The sequence below is a fragment of the Schistocerca piceifrons genome, chromosome 7, assembly GCF_021461385.2.
Source record: "Schistocerca piceifrons isolate TAMUIC-IGC-003096 chromosome 7, iqSchPice1.1, whole genome shotgun sequence".
Lineage (NCBI taxonomy): Eukaryota > Metazoa > Arthropoda > Insecta > Orthoptera > Acrididae > Schistocerca > Schistocerca piceifrons.
This window is the reverse complement of record NC_060144.1, coordinates 271,686,885-271,704,173: the sequence shown is the minus strand read 5'-3', so window position 1 is coordinate 271,704,173 and position 17,289 is coordinate 271,686,885.

Sequence of the window (17,289 nt, the reverse complement as noted above, 5' to 3'; positions counted from 1 at the left end):
GGCAGCTTTAGAAGGGTTGAAATGTCCAGTATGGATGTGTTACTAAGGGACATCCATTGACTAGTCCACGTTAGGGGCCACTTAACTGTCCTGACCATCCTGTTCTACTATTTCTGCTTCTCCATTGACAACGAAATACTGCTTGCCTCCTTTCATACTGGTAGATCCGTCTCTTGTACGGTATACTGGTTAATTCCATATTACATAGAGGTGTCCACATACTTTTGATCAGGCAGTGCATATGCTCTCCTGATTTTCAACAACTCCCGCCATATAATGACACCCACAGTCATAACATGTTAGCATTCAGATAATTTGTAGTTGACCCAACCACAGCTAAAATATCTCAGAGGATATTTCGCACTGATCTGTAGACAACCTAATTGTGAATTCCGTCAACTGCCTTTAGAGGAGTTATATATGCCAATGTACATTTCAGGTCACAGTTTCATTAACAGGGCATTCTGTCCTTATGTAAGGACCCTCATTGCGACGTCAACACATGGTAGTACTCCACTGTTGCTCTCCGCTGAGATTAGTCAGTTACACATGGCTCCGACTGCTTCTGTACAGCTAGCTGAAATAATACGTTTGCCTGGTCAGTTCGCTCATGCGTCTTCTGAATGAGTAACCATGCACATTAATCGAAAGAAAAATGCTCTAGATCAAAAGTCACCCATTCAATCCTACTTGCAGCATGGGACAGTAATACACTGTCCTGTCACATTAACGTGACCACCCGTCAAAATCCTGAATGACCATCTTTTGCACCACAGACCACTGCAAGACGTGCAGGAACAGAGTCATTGAGGTTCAGGAAGGTATCGACATGGATGTGGACCAGGCCGACTTCACTGCCATGGCCAGCTGCGCTACATTTCTTGGTTGAAGATGCATGGTGTGCACATCCCGATCGAGGTTTATATTCGGCAAGTTTAGTGGCCAGATGAGTACGGAAAGCTCAATTTGGTGCTCTTCAAACCATGCACGTACACTGTGATATGTTGCATTGTCCTCCTAGTAAATGCCATCGGGCTGAGGAAAAACAAACTGCATGTAGGGGTGGACATGATGTTCAACAGTAGAGGCGTACTTCTGTTGGTCCATTGTGCCTTCTAGAAGTCGGGATCACCCAGGAAATTCCACGAAAACATTCTCTAGGCCATAATGCAGCAATGATTGTTGCAAAGTGTTTCCTTTTAGATGTTTCACACAGCACACATCAATGGCCATCTGTCCAATTGAGCATAAAACGTAATCATCTCAAAAGGGTACATGTTACCTCTCAGTGGACGTCCAGCCTTTGTCGCTGATGAACAGCAGCCAGCATGGATGCATGAACCAGGCACCAGCTGCAGCAGCATCTGCTGAACAGTCGTTGAGGAGTCACTGTTGGTAGCCCCTAGAATGGGGACAATGACAGTCCTGGCACACTTTTGATAACAAAGTGAATGCTAATTAATTAAATTGGTCAATTATACCACCTCCCCCATCCATTTAACCTATTGTTATGATAAGACTTTTATGAACCATGGGGGTTGATTTATGATGCCCTGGGGATAGTCTGTCCTTCTGAGAAACCCACCACCCCTCCCCCTGCCCCTCTGGGAAAAGGGGCACATTTTGGTCACAGCCTCCCCAGTTCTGAGGGTCTTTTCCCCCTCCTGGGAACTCCCCCCAGCCTTCCTCCCCCCCAAGAAATCCCCCAAAACCTCACCTCCCCTTCCCACTTCCCTCTCCCCTCCCCTAGCTGTAAATTGGCTGGCAAATAACTGCGTATGTGGTGGAGAAGAAGGATCTCATGACATGTCAATAATATATTGTTCAAATAAATTTGCATATTCTTCATTTAACCGTTTTGCAGCAGACAGGGCTCCCCCACTTGGGTAGAGCTCATGTCTACACCACTCCTTCCTCCACCCCCCCCTCCACTTTGCATGATGTAATAAATGTAAGCACCAAGGAATGGAATGAAGTATGGTATATTAGCTGCACATGTCATCTGAGAGACGTCGGGCTGCTACTGAGGCTCTAATTCTACATGCCACTGCCAGCTGGCAGCAGTGTTCTCGTTGGATCCCATTTCTAAATTGCTCAATCTGTGTTAACCAGTCAGACATGAAGGATCTGAAGACAGAGTGCTCATGCAATGATGATATAAAAAGAGAGATGTGTTGTAGTATGCGTTTTGCTGGTATTTTAGCTCAGTTCGGAACTACGTTACTGGAGTGTCTTAGTATGTAGTCTTCTCCTGAAGAGATACTGACATAATGTGTTCAATTGAGGAGATATTGGGGTTGGACAGAGAGAAGTTTAGTAGGTATATTATCCATAAACACATAGCTGAGGACTGCATCTGCAGCCACATACATCAAGAATGGAAGGAGATGATAATGGATGAGTGTGAGGTGAATACTTTTCAGAAAATAATAGTGGTGCAGAGGGATGGGCTGAAGATACATTTTGCAACTCTTAGAGACAACTGCCTGGGTTGGAGCCATTTGTGTCATGGCTGGTCAGTCCACAGTGCAGAAGACAACTTTGTCCTATTCCACTACCTCAGACAGAATGAACCAGAGGCGTTCGCCTTAGTGTATGGCCCTCATTCAGTTCACGAAACTGCCACAGAGGACACTAGAAAAGGGTCCCCCCCCCCCAACTACCCTCGGGAATCAATAGCAATGCAGGATTCCCCCTTCCCCCACCTGAAAATTGGCAAGAGAATGTTACATCCAGTCACGTGATCATGACATCAAAGGATATAAGGCAGATGCAGTTTCAGTCATATTCAGTCAGTGGAAGAACCATGAAATGCCAAAGCAACTGAGATCGTCACCGTCTCCGCCTCGCAGAAGAAGCATAAAAGTAAATAATATGTTTTTTTTTAGTTCCATGTCTTTGTTCAACTCTGTGTCTTTGTATGTGGATGCTCATTGTTTCATTTTCTTTGTTCAGCGATTTCCAGCATCTCCAGACAGGCAATGACCTCCGGTGCATCCAGACCAGCAGCAGCCATGGCTGGTTGGTTGGGACGTGCAGCGACCTTCGACATGTTGAGGCCAACAGCGGCAGCAGCACCACGGGATCCTGTAGCGAACCTGACCGGCATGTTGGAGCAGGACAACGAGCTGCTATTATCCATCCCACTCCTCCGTTTGTGTAATGAAGACACCAAGCAGTCCCAATTCTCAGAAGAACTGTGCTTGGGGCCGTACACCACACGGTGCAGGTCAGTACTGGCCCTGACATACACACCGTCCTAGAACATTCCAGTGTTACTAAAAGGGCAGATTGTTGATATGGTGGGTGAGAAGCTGCCCTTTCCTTCAAGTGCTCTAATTCTTTTCACTTTAACTTATAATTTATCAGCTAGCAGTTCAAAGCACTTAAATACTGATGTAGAACCATCAATGGACAGTGACTGGCGTCTTTTGTTAGAGATTGAAAATGCGTCGTGAAGTGTTAAAGTGTGGTTTACAGAGTTGGTATGGGATGAACTGTGTCATGTAGAACCCTACATCAATCAACAGATGACCTCCGAGTGTTCTCCATTTTGTCCATCCCTGGTCATTTACTGTACTGGCCTGATGCTATCTGTAATATCATGCAGACAATGTATAGCACTATGTCAGTATAGCTCAACATAGACTGAGTGGTTTAGGTTTGGGAGTCACTTGGAACGCTGCTGGCACATGGTGGTGGCACATGGAACTAGAGCCTCAGTAGCAGCCCACCCTCCATGGCACGCAGATGGATGCTTAGCACTCCGCCCGGTGCCTGGCGGGCGACCCTATACGGTATCGAATATGTTGCACTTAATTCCATTCCTCAGTGCTTACATTTATTATGCCATGAAAAGTGGGGTGAGGGTGGTTTAGACATGAGCTCTACCCAAGCAGAGAATCCCTGTCTCCCGTAAATTGATTAAATAAAGAATACGCAAATTGAACTGAATAATATATTATGGACAGTGATTTGAATTTCTTGTCATGAGATTCTTCCTTCCCGATGCAGACTGAGTCTTTTTCCCACCAGTTTCCAGCTGGGGGACAGGTAAGGGGAAGTGAGGGAGTGGGAGGGGATGGTTGGGGGATTTCCCAAGAGAGGAAAAGAGGCTCAAAACTGGGGAGGGTGTGACAAAAAATGGGATGGCGAAGGAGGAGGGGAGGGGGTTTTCTCAAAAAGATAGATTATAGCCAGGACGTCGTACCACTTATCAGAACAATAGGTTAAGGGGAGGAAGAGGGTTTAATTGACGAATTTAATTAATTGGCATATCAATTTGATATCAGAAGTGTGCCAGACAACAGTTCATCTACATCTACATCTACATCTACAGTTGCACATATGTTCACCATACACATCTCTGCAGCTGTCATTCACCTCTGTTATCTACACCATGGTGCTCCACAGTTGCCTCAGCGCCTGTTTTCTATAGGGCCAGTTTGCCAAGCAAGGTACACTTTACTGACGGCGGCATGTGAGCAGTTTACCAACTTAGACATCTCGGAAATGCTTCCATTCTTGGCCCAAAAGACAATGGTCATGGCCTTTTGGACGTTAGATTAATCACTCTATTTTTGCTTTATGACAACGACTGCTCTGTTTTCCTTGTTCCCTTCAAAAAAAAATTGGTTCAAATGGCTCTAAGCACTATGGGACTTAACATCTGAAGTCATCAGTCCCCTAGACTTAGAACTACTTAAACCTAATTAACCTAAGGACATCACACACATCCCGGCGCGGTCCCGGATTAAAGCGCCTAGAACCACTCGGCCGCACCGGCCGGCTCGTCTCGCCCCCCCCCCCCCCCCCATGTTTTATATACTCTCCAGTACTAATGTTGCCACATACTGTCTGTTACCAGTTATTGCATGTTGACGTCGAACATTGGCAGTGATCACATTAATGTAGCCATACTGTGTCTTATGACTGTAGATATATTCCAAAAGCACAAAATGAATGGGTGTAGTGACATGTGATCTATTAACTGGGCTTGTTGTGTAAAAGATCAGGAATTCTGGTAAAAATTGTGTGTATTCGTAATGCATTTCAATATACGATTTATAATAACGATAAAAACGCACAGAGATCCGATAAGCATGAGACAATTGCCACATGGTTTGGAACACACGAAGAATATACCTACTTATTGCAACATGGTTTGCTGTTGCCACAGTGTCCTTAATGGCACACGGACCGGGCGTCGATAACAGAGCCCACTCTTTATGGAGACGGCTGTAAGGCACAAGTCGACTCCAACACTGCGTGTCTACGAATGAGAAACTGCACTATACCGAAAAGCACTGACCTTTCTTCAGAGGCTGACTTCAGGGAATTAACTGCACTTGCTCCTCCCAGGCTGCCAAACCAATTGGTGTCGCAGGCACGCTCCTTCCTCAGGAACAAAAGCAGAATTTGTCTACGTTAAGTTTCCTGGTAAGGTTTATTTTGTCAGAGGCCTGAGAGTGACTATATCTTTGTCTCCTTCGTCGAGTTTGAACTCAACAGCATCGCACTCGCTTTCTGTCCCACGAAGCGGCCATTGCACCACATTCTCTCCAAAACGCGACCATGAGCCATGACTCGCTAAATGTGCACCATGCCGTTGCTCTGTCATCTATGATAGTTTGAAATCGATAAATCTATAAACGCATGATTGCCTCAATACCACACATCAAGATTTGTGACTACGAATAACAACGATGACGATGCTGTGATTTCAAAAAGTATATCTGCATAAAAAAAATGTTGTAAAGGCAATGGACGGAATTTAATACTGATTTTTCCATTTACACTGAGATAACAAAAGTCATGGGAGAGTGATATTTACCTATTCGGACGACGATTATATCGCGTATATGTCGTGTGACTAGGGCCTCCCGTTGGGTAGGCCGTTCGCCGGGTGCAAGTCTTTCGATTTGACGCCACTTCAGCGACTTACGCTTCGATGGGGACGAAAGGATGACGATTAGGACAATACAACACCCAGTCCCTGAGCGGAGAAAATCTCCACCTAGCCGGGAATCGAACCCGAGCCCTTAGGACTGATATCCTGTCGCGCTGACCACTCAGCTAAGGTATAAAAGAGCTATGCATTGGCGCAGCCGTCATTTGTACTCGAGTGATTCATGTGAAAACCTGTCCAACGTGTTTATAGCCGCATGATGCGAATTAACAGGTAAGGAACGCGAAGTAGTACTTGGAGCTAGATGCATGGGACATTCTATTTCGGAAATCGTTAAGAAACTCAATATTCCGAGATCTACAGCGTCGAGAGTGCATCGGTAACACTTTCATAATTATGGACGGCTATAGAGGCTGCATGGCTCAATACTTCTGCAAGGCACTTCCAACGGCTTGTCGACTCCATGCCAGGTCGAGATGTTGCGCTATGCCGGGCTAAAGGAAGTCTGACGTGATATTAGGAAGTATCCCAAGACTTTGCTCTCCTCAGTGTATTTCACAGCTACTATAGCTACCACGAAACTTGTAATTCAGCGGATTCAAAAATTGAGTAAGAACACCTGTCCATTTATAGAGAAGTAAAATCATTATTCCCCATCTGATGCCGAAGTCTGGCGTTCTGTGCACCGTCACTGAGCTACGGCGATCATGTTATGTAGCAGTGACGATGAAGTCATTACAAACAGAACACAAGATGGATTTGGTGGTGATGAAGATTATGGACTTGAACAGGCTAAACACATATGGTCATCAGTCTTTTGTTCCTCCCCCACCTCTCCCCTCTCCCCACCCCCATCTGCCTGCGTCTAGATTAAGTCTCATGAGCAAATACTAAACGTTTACTAAATTTTTGCATAGTGTGTATCTGACGCAGAGCATGGGTACCAGTCCGGTATTAGGGTAAACAGAAAGTAACGTCATTTGTTTACATTAAACTCAAACAAATAAATTGTTAACAAGATTTTATTTTTTACACACTGATGTAATCACTCTCGTTATCAACTACCTTTTCCCATAAAGTTTGCATATTTTCAGCGCCGTAAAATAAAAATCAGTTGCTTTTTGAGCAAAATATCTGAAGATGGCATTTCGGACACCATCCACTTGGAAAATGTTTTAACGATCGGAAGAAATGGAAATCTGATGGCGGAACGTCGGGCGGGTATGGAGGATGAGGCAATGCCTCTCACGCCAGTTCATTAATTTTTTCCACGATTCGTCTTGCGCAGTTCGGTCTTGCATACGTGTCACAGAATGACGCCGTTTCTGTTGACAATCGCTGGGCACTTTTGCAATAAAGACTAGTTTAGCGATCCAGTTGTTGACAATAATGGCCTCCATTGACATTTTGTCTAGGTTTCAGCAGAACGATGCCGCGAATACACCAACCACACAAAAGCACCTCTCTGGGATGTAAAACTGGCTCAGCTGTATTTCGTGGTGTTTCATTTGGAGAGAGCCACTGCCTTTTGCATTCTGGACTATCACAGAGAATCCATTTTTCATCTCGAGTGATCAAGCTATCAAAAACGCTTCCATATTGTGCTGCTGAAGCAATACGAGGTGTGGCTAGAAAAAAACCGGACTAGTACTGGTGAAACAATAAAACGAATGCAATAAGGCTGAAAGTCGCGTGGCCTGTCACGTGACTCTCGCTCCGCCTACTGCTCGAGTTTCATCTGCCTCCTGCACTCAGTCTGCCCGTGGCGTCTGTTTTAAGTAGTTGACGTTTTGTCTGTGCGTCGGAAAATGTTGAGTGTACAGAAAGAACAGCGTGTTAACATCAAATTTTGTTTCAAACTAGGAAAATCTGCAAGTGAAACGTTTGTAATGTTACAACAAGTGTACGGCGATGATTGTTTATCGCGAACACAAATGTTTGAGTGGTTTAAACGATTTAAAGATGGCCGCGAAGACACCAGTGATGACACTCGCACTGGCAGACCATTGTCAGCAAAAACTGATGCAAACATTGAAAAAATCGGTAAACTTGTTCGACAAGATCGCCGTTTAACAATCAGAGCAGTGTCTGAGTTAACAGGAGTTGACAAGGAAAGTGAAAGTGTTAGGCAGATTCTTCATGAAAGTTTCAACATGAACAAAGTGTGTTCAAAAATGGTTCCAAAGTGTCTCCCAATTGAACAGAAGGAACGCCGAAGAATGATTTGTTCTAACATCCTGGAAAACATTGAAAGTGATCCCACCTTCTTACAAAATGTTATTACTTGCGATGAATCGTGGTTTTTTACTTACGATCCCGAAACTAAACGCCAATCGATGCATTGGAAAACTCCTGGTTCTCCACGACAAAAAAAGCACGAATGTCAAAATCGAAATTCAAGGCAATGATGATTGTTTTTTTTGACATCAAAGGGATTGTGCACATTGCTTGGGTACCAGAGGGACAAACAGTGAATCCGCATTACTACATTAGCGTCCTGGCTACCCTACGTGAGCGAGTACGGAGAAAACGGAACGATTTGTGGAGAAAAAGTCATGGATCCTTCACCAAGACAATGCCCCAGCTCACAGTGCGTTGTCAGTGAAGACGTTTTTGGCAAAACACAACATTCCCATCTTAGATCATCCACCCTACTCACCTGATTCGGCCCCCTGTGACTTTTTTCTTTTCCCTAAAGTCAAGTCAGCTTTGAAAGGAACTAGATTTGAGACTGTTGAAGCAGTAAAAGAAAAAGCGACGGAAGTAATGTATGGACTTACCGAAAATGATCTGCAGCATTGCTATGAACAGTGGAAAATTCGTTTGGAGCGGTGTAGAGACCGAGGAGGAGAATACATTGAAGGAGATAACATGAAATTGTAAATAATTGTAAATAAATGTTTTTCCCAGCATCAGTCCGGTTTTTTTCTAGCCGCACCTCGTAAGCTGCATGTGGTGAATCGGTTAGCTTTGTTTGTCTTTACCATTCTGCCGCAAAGGAAAACACAGACTAAGAGCAGTGTCTTAATCACTGACGGCCGATGTGGCCGAGCGGTTCTAGGCGCTTCAGTCCGGAACCGCGCTGCTGCTACAGTCGCAGGTTCGAATCCTGCCTCGGACATGGATGTGTGTGGTGTCCTTAGGTTAGTTAGGTTCAAGTAGTTCTAAGTCTAGGAGACTGATGCCTTCAGATGTTAAGTCCCATAGTGCTCAGAGCCATTTAAACCATTTTTCTTAATCACTGCGCCATGTTGACAAGCCTGGTTTAACCCAGACAAAACACAAGCCCATAATGTTTCAAGCGAACTAGAATTCTTCCTGGTGTAAATAGTAGGCACGCAACAGCATTCAGCCGTGCTCGGTTCGCCTTCGCTGGCGGTCGCCCGTGTTCCGCTGGTTGTAAGTCTTTTAGACAGCTATCCAATGGAGTTCGCGACCTCTCCGCAGCGGCGCCAAGAGTACAGAGAACATTCACCAGCCGTATGTTTTGGGTTCGAAATGCTAAATTCCTATTGTTGTTGACAAGAGTTATGTGAGTGATGAACTGAAATGAAGATCGTGGTGACAAAAAATATACGCTGTACAGCCAGAACATTATGACCGATTATCTAATAGCCGGTGTGTCCACCTTTGGCACGGGTAACAGCGGCGACGTGTCGTGGCATAGAAGCAATGACGCCTTGGTAGGTCTCTGGAGACGCTGACACCACATCTGCACACACAAGTCACCTAATTGCCGTAAATTTCGGGGAGGGGGCGATGAGATCTAACACAATGTTCAATCACATCCTCCATCTGCTCGATCGAGTTCAGATCTGGCGAGTTTGGGAGCTAGTACTTGAACTGGAACTCGCTGTGTTCCTCGAACCACTCCATCGTACTCCTGGCCTTGTGACATGGCGCATTATCTTGCTGAAAATGCCACTGCCGTCGGGAAAGATGATCGTCGTGAAGTGGTGTTCGTGATCTGCAACCAATGTATGGATGCCCACGTGAAAGTTCTCCAGAGCATAATAGAGCCACCGCCAGCTGGTCTCTGTCCTGCAGCACAGGTGTCAAGAAGCTGTTCCCTGGAACACATCGGATACGCGCACTCCCATGGGCGTGATGAAGAAGGTATCGGGATTCATCAGATCATGGAACAAACTGATACTGCAACAACGTCCACTGCCCATGGTTATGTGCCCATTTCACTCGTAGTTAACGATGTCGTGGTGTTAACATTGGCACATGCATGTGTCGTTGTCTATGGGGCCCATAGTTAGGACAAGTCGGTGCACTGTGTGTTCAGGCACATTTGTAATCTCCCAGTATTAAAGTCTGATGTTAGTTCCGCCACAGTTTACTGCCTCCCTGATTTACCAGCCAGTCCAGCTTACGACGTTCGACATCTGTAATGAGCGGTGGCCGCCCAACCCTCTACAACGTCTGGACATGGTTACACCATGGTTTCGGCACGTGTTGAAAACATTCACCACATCACTCGTCGAACACGCGACAAGTTGTACAGTTTCCGATATGCTGTCCCGAGCCTCTGGGCCATCACCAAGCTGCCCTCGGTCAAACTTTCTTTATTCTACACACGGACAGCACGCTCTCTGATAGTACACGCACCGTGCTTGTTGTGACTAGCAGTCACTCCTAGCCAGTTGACGCTGCAATCGCCTGGACGAGTTTATATCGATAGTAGCTCGGCGGTCATAATGTTCTGGTTGATCAGTGTAGATGTCATACGCGCTTGCGGGATACAAGAGATCCATAGCACAAATGCTGAAGAGAAATAAATATGATTGACGAGAAACTTCCGAGTCATCCAAAGGCGCCACTGCACACGTGAAAAACACAATACGTGCTACCATCAGGCAGGAAAGGAGTGAATAAACATCAGCTTTGTGTTTCTTTTGAAGAGCACCATCAATTTCCTTGTAAGCAAACAAGTACGACTATGTCTACAGGGTAATCAGAAATAGTCTGAAAAACTTTTGAGACTGTTGTCGGAGAGTTTCTACTGAGAATTAATTATTAAGAAAAAATTCGATACGTTGCCCCGTTTCCGAATTATACACCACTGAAATTAGCCAATGAGGTCATTGCGCGCTCAAATTCAAGCACTAATACTTCGGGGTGAAAGGAATGGAAAGAAAATGGAATGGAAAAGAGATGGGAGGTAAATAATGGTTTCCAGCCGTACAGAGCACTGCAGCATTGCAACGATAAAGAGTTGAAATTGTTGCCAGACAAAGACTCAAATGTGCATGTTCTGCTTCTCTAGAATGGTTGTCCTAAAAAGCCTTTTTTTTTATTAATGAAAGGCACTACCCATCTTTTATACAGCACGTACTGTAACCACTTTTTTATTTTTAGACGCTAACCCATTAGTCCCCTTTATTTGTTCTATATTTTTATAAAGAATTGAGTGTTCAGGTTTGAGGCGGTGGAGACATTGTGGGCAGGGGTCGAAACTCGAGGCCTGACCATGATGTCTCCCCCTTCCAAGCATGTAAGGGTTTAATTAAACAAAACATCTTTATTTCTACAAGCCTAAATGCAATAGAAAGGCCATCCTCCTGGCAGAAACAACATGAGACATTACACTCGAACAAGGCGAAAGTCACTATTAACAAGGTGCGGATAATAATAATGATTATGAAGTTTAGCTAAGAAGTGCGGGGCCGTAGATAAGGGGGGAAGGAGGAGCGAGACTTGCAGGCATCCCCCTGCTCGGCAAATGAGGCGTGGAGGCAGAGTGCGCAGGGGTCAACATGGGGCAATGAGCAGTGTGCTCTGGTATAGCGTTTACAAGAAAGAGGCGCGTGTCCATGCGCCTACTCTGCTGTGGTTTACGATATATAAATGTAGCGCGGAGAGTCTCAGATGTCAGTTGGGGGGGGGGGGGGGAGGAGAGTATCGTCCGCGTGTGGCACCATCCAGCTGAGCGGGGATGACGTACAGAATGCGCGAGGCAATTGGTGAAGAAGGTGCGGTAGCGAGGTCGTGCTCGACTTCATTGTGGGTGGTTTGTAAGTACTGCCAGAAGTCAAGGCGTGATTTATCGCCATCATTATATAGATAAGGGATTGTCCACCCCTTGATCCATACAACCGAATGATTTTTGGTGGCGGGGAAATAAGTACCTTGAGGATGTACAAAAGTCCATGGGTCAATCGAGCCCGGCGGAACGCGAAGGTAGCACGCAACGAACTGTGGACCTACTTTCCAGACGTCACTAGTCGCAGACAAGTCAGGTGGTGGGCGTCGCCATCCATGAGGTGGCAAACTGAACAAAGCGAAGAGTCCATTAGTGCGATGGCGTGAAGACGTTGATTTGTGGCGAATACGTTGGTGGTAAGAAAACGCTGGTGAATATGACGCCAAGCCGTGGACCACCGCGTCGATGGATGTTTGACTTCGACGTTGTTGCTGGATGTGTAACAAAGCAGTGGGGTGTAGAAGTCTTTGGTTCGAGGAAGACGCCGTCCTCGGTAAGTGCGTGTGAGCATAACTGAAGTCGACTATGAAATCAGAAATGTGTGTCAGATGGTGCGTGATCTGACCGACTGGTACTGGCGGCGACATGGTCGCAAGCTTAAGAATTTCCAGTGAGCTTCGAGTAAGGAAGGCTGCTTGTGCTGATGGACATCTACAAAGACGCCGCTCGGAGTCGCTCATTGACAAGGCCCAGGTCCCCCACTCGAGGGGGTCGGTGAACGTTTCGTAACGGACCTTCACGAGCGCACCGGCCGTAAGAAACTATCCGAACGCGGCCTGGATGCTGCGTCCAATAGTTGATGGGGAAGTGAGTACCCGCGCGATGTGGACCATTCTGGACGCCACATGTTGATTGAGGTACTTGGCCATCTGGATACGTTTTTCGCCAGACCCAAATTTTCTACTTCCCACTCGCCGCACCACAACAACCACCGCCAATTATTCCCCTACTTTCAGATTTCTGGTTCCTGTAGGAGTTCAGACGGTGGTTATGCTTCTGCACGGAAACCTTTCATCAAACAGCCTTCGCGCCCATAGAATGATCGATACGAGTGGTGTCCAACAGAACAGACACCACTCATCTCTACAAATACGAGCAACCTGCCGGGTGATATCGCCAAACGTGTAGTTTCTTTGGTCTCCTCAAACCGAACAAACGTAGCTTTTGCTCCTCTAGCTTAAATTTATAACTTCTGAAAAACGCACCTTTTAACTGGTAACAAGCATTTCAACAAGTGGTAACTCACGGACCCACAGACGTCTGTGAGTTGTCACTTTTTAGAGAGTGCAAATGCTTGAATTTACGCGCGCAACGACTTGATTGACCAACTTCATTGTTAAACAACTCGGAAACGGCGCAACGTATCGAATTTTTTCTTAACAGTTATTTCCCAGTACAACTTGCCCTGCAGCACCCTTTCAAACACTTCAGCCTGTTCCTAACCGTCCTGTATATTATGTTGATTAATATTAAAAGTATACAAAGGACATGATCATCCTCGTTGATGAGCTGCATGGTGGCTGTAACTATACAGTTGATATTTCACTGTTATATAGGAGGTTTAATGTAATAATCTAATAAATAAAAGTTGTTTTTCCGCTGTCACGCTATCTCCCCTTTTGAAAATTATACAGCCTAACAAAACAAGTGAAGCAGCAGCAGCCAGAAGATGTGGTCAGATGCCAATGTACACACTGTCAGTAGATATGTAAATGATTAGTGTTGCAATTCTCTGTGAGACGTTAAATGGCTACCGGATACAGAGTGTTGTCCGAGTCTAATGTTGTTACCAGTTCTGGTAGGGTATACAATAGGCATGAAGAGCGTCACATGTTGAGTGATCCCTGTGAAGGATACGGAGACGTCGCGTAATCGTGTGTGTAGATAGCGTTATCAGTACCTGATAGAGTTTGAAAGGGGCCTCATTGTGGGTCTCGGTTTGGCCAGCTGGTCGAATCGAGCAATAAACAGATTTATGAGGCCTGAGGTTGGACTGCATGGGAACTTGAGGGCAAGCATACTAGTCGAACTGTTATGGGCTACCATAATGGAGGGTCGCCATGTCATACATCAAGAGTATTGTAACCTCTTCACATCTGCACATGCCGTCGGAGAGCAAGTAACCGACTCCCAGCAATATTCTCGTCATCCTGCACCACTGATCGGAGACTAGCAGTATCCGGACTAGGGAATTACTGTTCCATACCTAGGCTGCCGTTAACAACGATTGTATTTGCGGTGATGTAGTGACCAGCTAGTATTGACTGCTGACGAATTGTGTCGTGTTATGTTCAGCGATGAATCGCGGTTCGGCACTACCCCAGATGACCATCGTCGGCTAGTATGTCGGCGTCCTGGGAAGAGAGCCCATTCTCCCAATTTTTGGAGAGGCAGAAGAGTGTTAATCTTGGAGTCTTGGTGCGGGGAGCCGCTTATGACCCAGGTCGCGGCCGGTAGTCATAGGGGAACTCTGAGGGATAATGGTGGGTCACAGACATCCTGCATCACACGTGTTACCTCTCATCCAACAATATCGTGAAGGCATTTTTTAATAGTGCAATGCTCATCCGCACGGCTCGTGTTTCCATGAACTGTCTGCATGATGTTGAGCTACTCCCGTGGCCAGTTACATCACCGGATCTGTCGCCAACAGACCCTATGTGTGACCAGCTCCGAGTCAACTCTGTCCAGTGCCAGTACCTAGTATATCAAGGAGCATCACTGCAGTTATGGCCCAGCTTGCCTCGAGAGACGATACAGCGGCTTTATTACACCCTTCCCATACGAACCAGCGCATGGGTGCAGGCCAGAGGGGTGCAACGTCATACAGACAAGTGGGCACACACTACCGAATTCTTTGTTAATTTGATTCGATTTTATAATTGCTGCAATAGCACGACTTACGCTCTCACTTACGAAGTTTCACTTCGTTATATCCTTTCTTTCGGGGTGTTCCACTATTTTTTTTTTTTTTTTTTTTTTTTTTTTTTTTGACACAGCATATAAAGTAGATTTTATCAAGTAGCCTCTGTGAGAGGTCGTATGTATATTGTTGTTTGCATATTTCACATCCCATTAATCCTATTTTATTGACATTGTCTTCCCTACAAGCACTTTAATAAAATCCTTGAAGCGCTTCGCATAGGTCACTTGAGACATCAGGAACTATCTGAGGTATAGCGGTTATTGAAATGCGAAATAATTGCTGACGTAATTGTGTCTCCAGCTGTTCGTAACAAGAGTGTACATGCTAGCCACTCTTCAGGTTATGCTGATCGTCGGTAATCATTGTTCTGCTATTATACGGCCTTCTCAGTCATATAAATGGAAATTAAGTCGCATGCTTCTTGAAAGAGCGTAGGTGAAAAATGTGGGAGACTCGCACCGCCGTACGAGGCAAGGTCCTAATGGAGGTTGTTTGCTGTTGCTTTCTTCCGACCGTAATGGGGATAAATGATAATGGAGATGACACAACAAGAGTCGGTCATATGAGGGCAGGTGAAAATCCTTGACTCTGCCGGGAATCGAACCCGGGATCCTATGCTCGGGAAGAGAGAACGCTACCGCGAGAGCACGGGAGGCTAAACTGAGAGATAAATGTAAGGAATGACTGAGCTGCAATTCAGTGTTAAGAGCGTTTCTACCAAGGGTTCACATATACGTTCAAATTTAGATAATTACATTCTTCCTTCCCTACGCCATTTTGCTTGCTTTGACCAAAACAGTTCGCTCGCCCTAGAAAATAATCGCATCTGAAAATCAAAGTTTATGTGACGATGATTAGCGCCAGAAAAAAAACAACGCTACGTTCGTAGGATTGGTACGCTATCTTCGTTTTCTCTTGTTCTCGTCCGATATCTCAAATATAAACGTTTATTCATACATACAACAGAACTGCAGTGAACACCGGAAAATCGTCTGCGAATGCTCGTTCGGTTGTGTTCGCTCCCATTAGCTCCTGTAAAGAAGATATAAGATGGTACCCTCAGTTGTTAGTTTCTAACTGCTCGAAGCTTTTCTCAAATAGGAAAAAAAGAAACATTCAGAACAATTTCACAAGAATCTCTGTCTTTCAAGCCAATTTTATTCGCATGAGTTACCCATTCTATCACTGGCAAAACAGTCTACTCCTATGAGAATAACTTGACCAGAAACTTACCCACGATGTGGTCCAAATTTTCTCCGAAGTGCTTTGTCATTGCAATTCCCGAGACAGGTGGTCTACAAGTTGAGGCCTCTCTAAGGCCCCCGGAAACGAGCTAACCTGTTTGTCGAATGAGCCCTTGTCTAGCAGAGGATTTGTCAAACAAGCCTGTACACGTACTAACAGTCTGTGAGTTTAACCTCACTTTGAAGCAGAAGCTGTTCGTGTTCAAGAATATTTTGACAGTAGTGAGAATGGCCACAAATGCCAGACAAAGCGGTCCTGGCATTGACTTTGGTAAAGTGTTTAAAGATGAAGAAGAAAAGAAGAGGCTAGTCCAGGGAATGGCTTAAAATAAGAGATTTACCCATGAAAATTTGCTAAATGGAATATTACTCTCAGAACCCGATAATTACATCAACTTTCTTCGCATAGACAACGAAACTTTTAAAAATTTATTAAGGTCCCTATAAAAGAGGAAGCTAGTCTGTCAAATTCGCTCTTATCTATCCATAGATGTGTCAAACAAGCCCGTACACGAACGACAAAGCTTGTCAATTTAACGTTACATTTGAAGCAGACGCTTTTCGTATATCCTGTATTTTGGCGCTAGTGGGAATGGCTACAAATGCAGAAAAGAATTGAGTCTGACACTGTGTTTAAAGAAGAAGAAAACAGGGAACATTTTAAAGTGGGAACCACACACATGAAAACCTGTTACTGGAAATGTTACGTTCAGAACCCAATTATGACATCAACTTTTTGCGGTTGGGCAGTGAAATGTTTAATAACTTGTTTATAGTTACTTCGTCCTCACATTGAAAGAGAAAACACATGTTCCGGTATCTGAAAAGATATTCTTTTCTACTTGCTCTGCTAATGACAGTGCATTAAATTACCACAACTCATCATCCATGGAAGCACCGAAGAACTACAATTTCTTTAATGTCATTGCACTCCTTCTCGGATGTTAAGCGTAAAATTGTGATTTTGCCCATAACGTCTTACTGCGTAATATATGGGTGAGAAAAAAAAATGGTTCAGCTCTGAGCACTATGGGACTTAACATCTGACGTCATCAGTCCCCTAGAACCTAGAACTACTTAAACCAAACTAACCTAAGGACATCACACACACTCATGCCCGAGGCAGGATTCGAACCTGCGACCGTAGCGGTCTCGCGGTTCCAGACTGTAGCGCCTAGAACCGCTCAGCCACCCCGGCGGGCTGAGTGAAAAAGATGTGCAT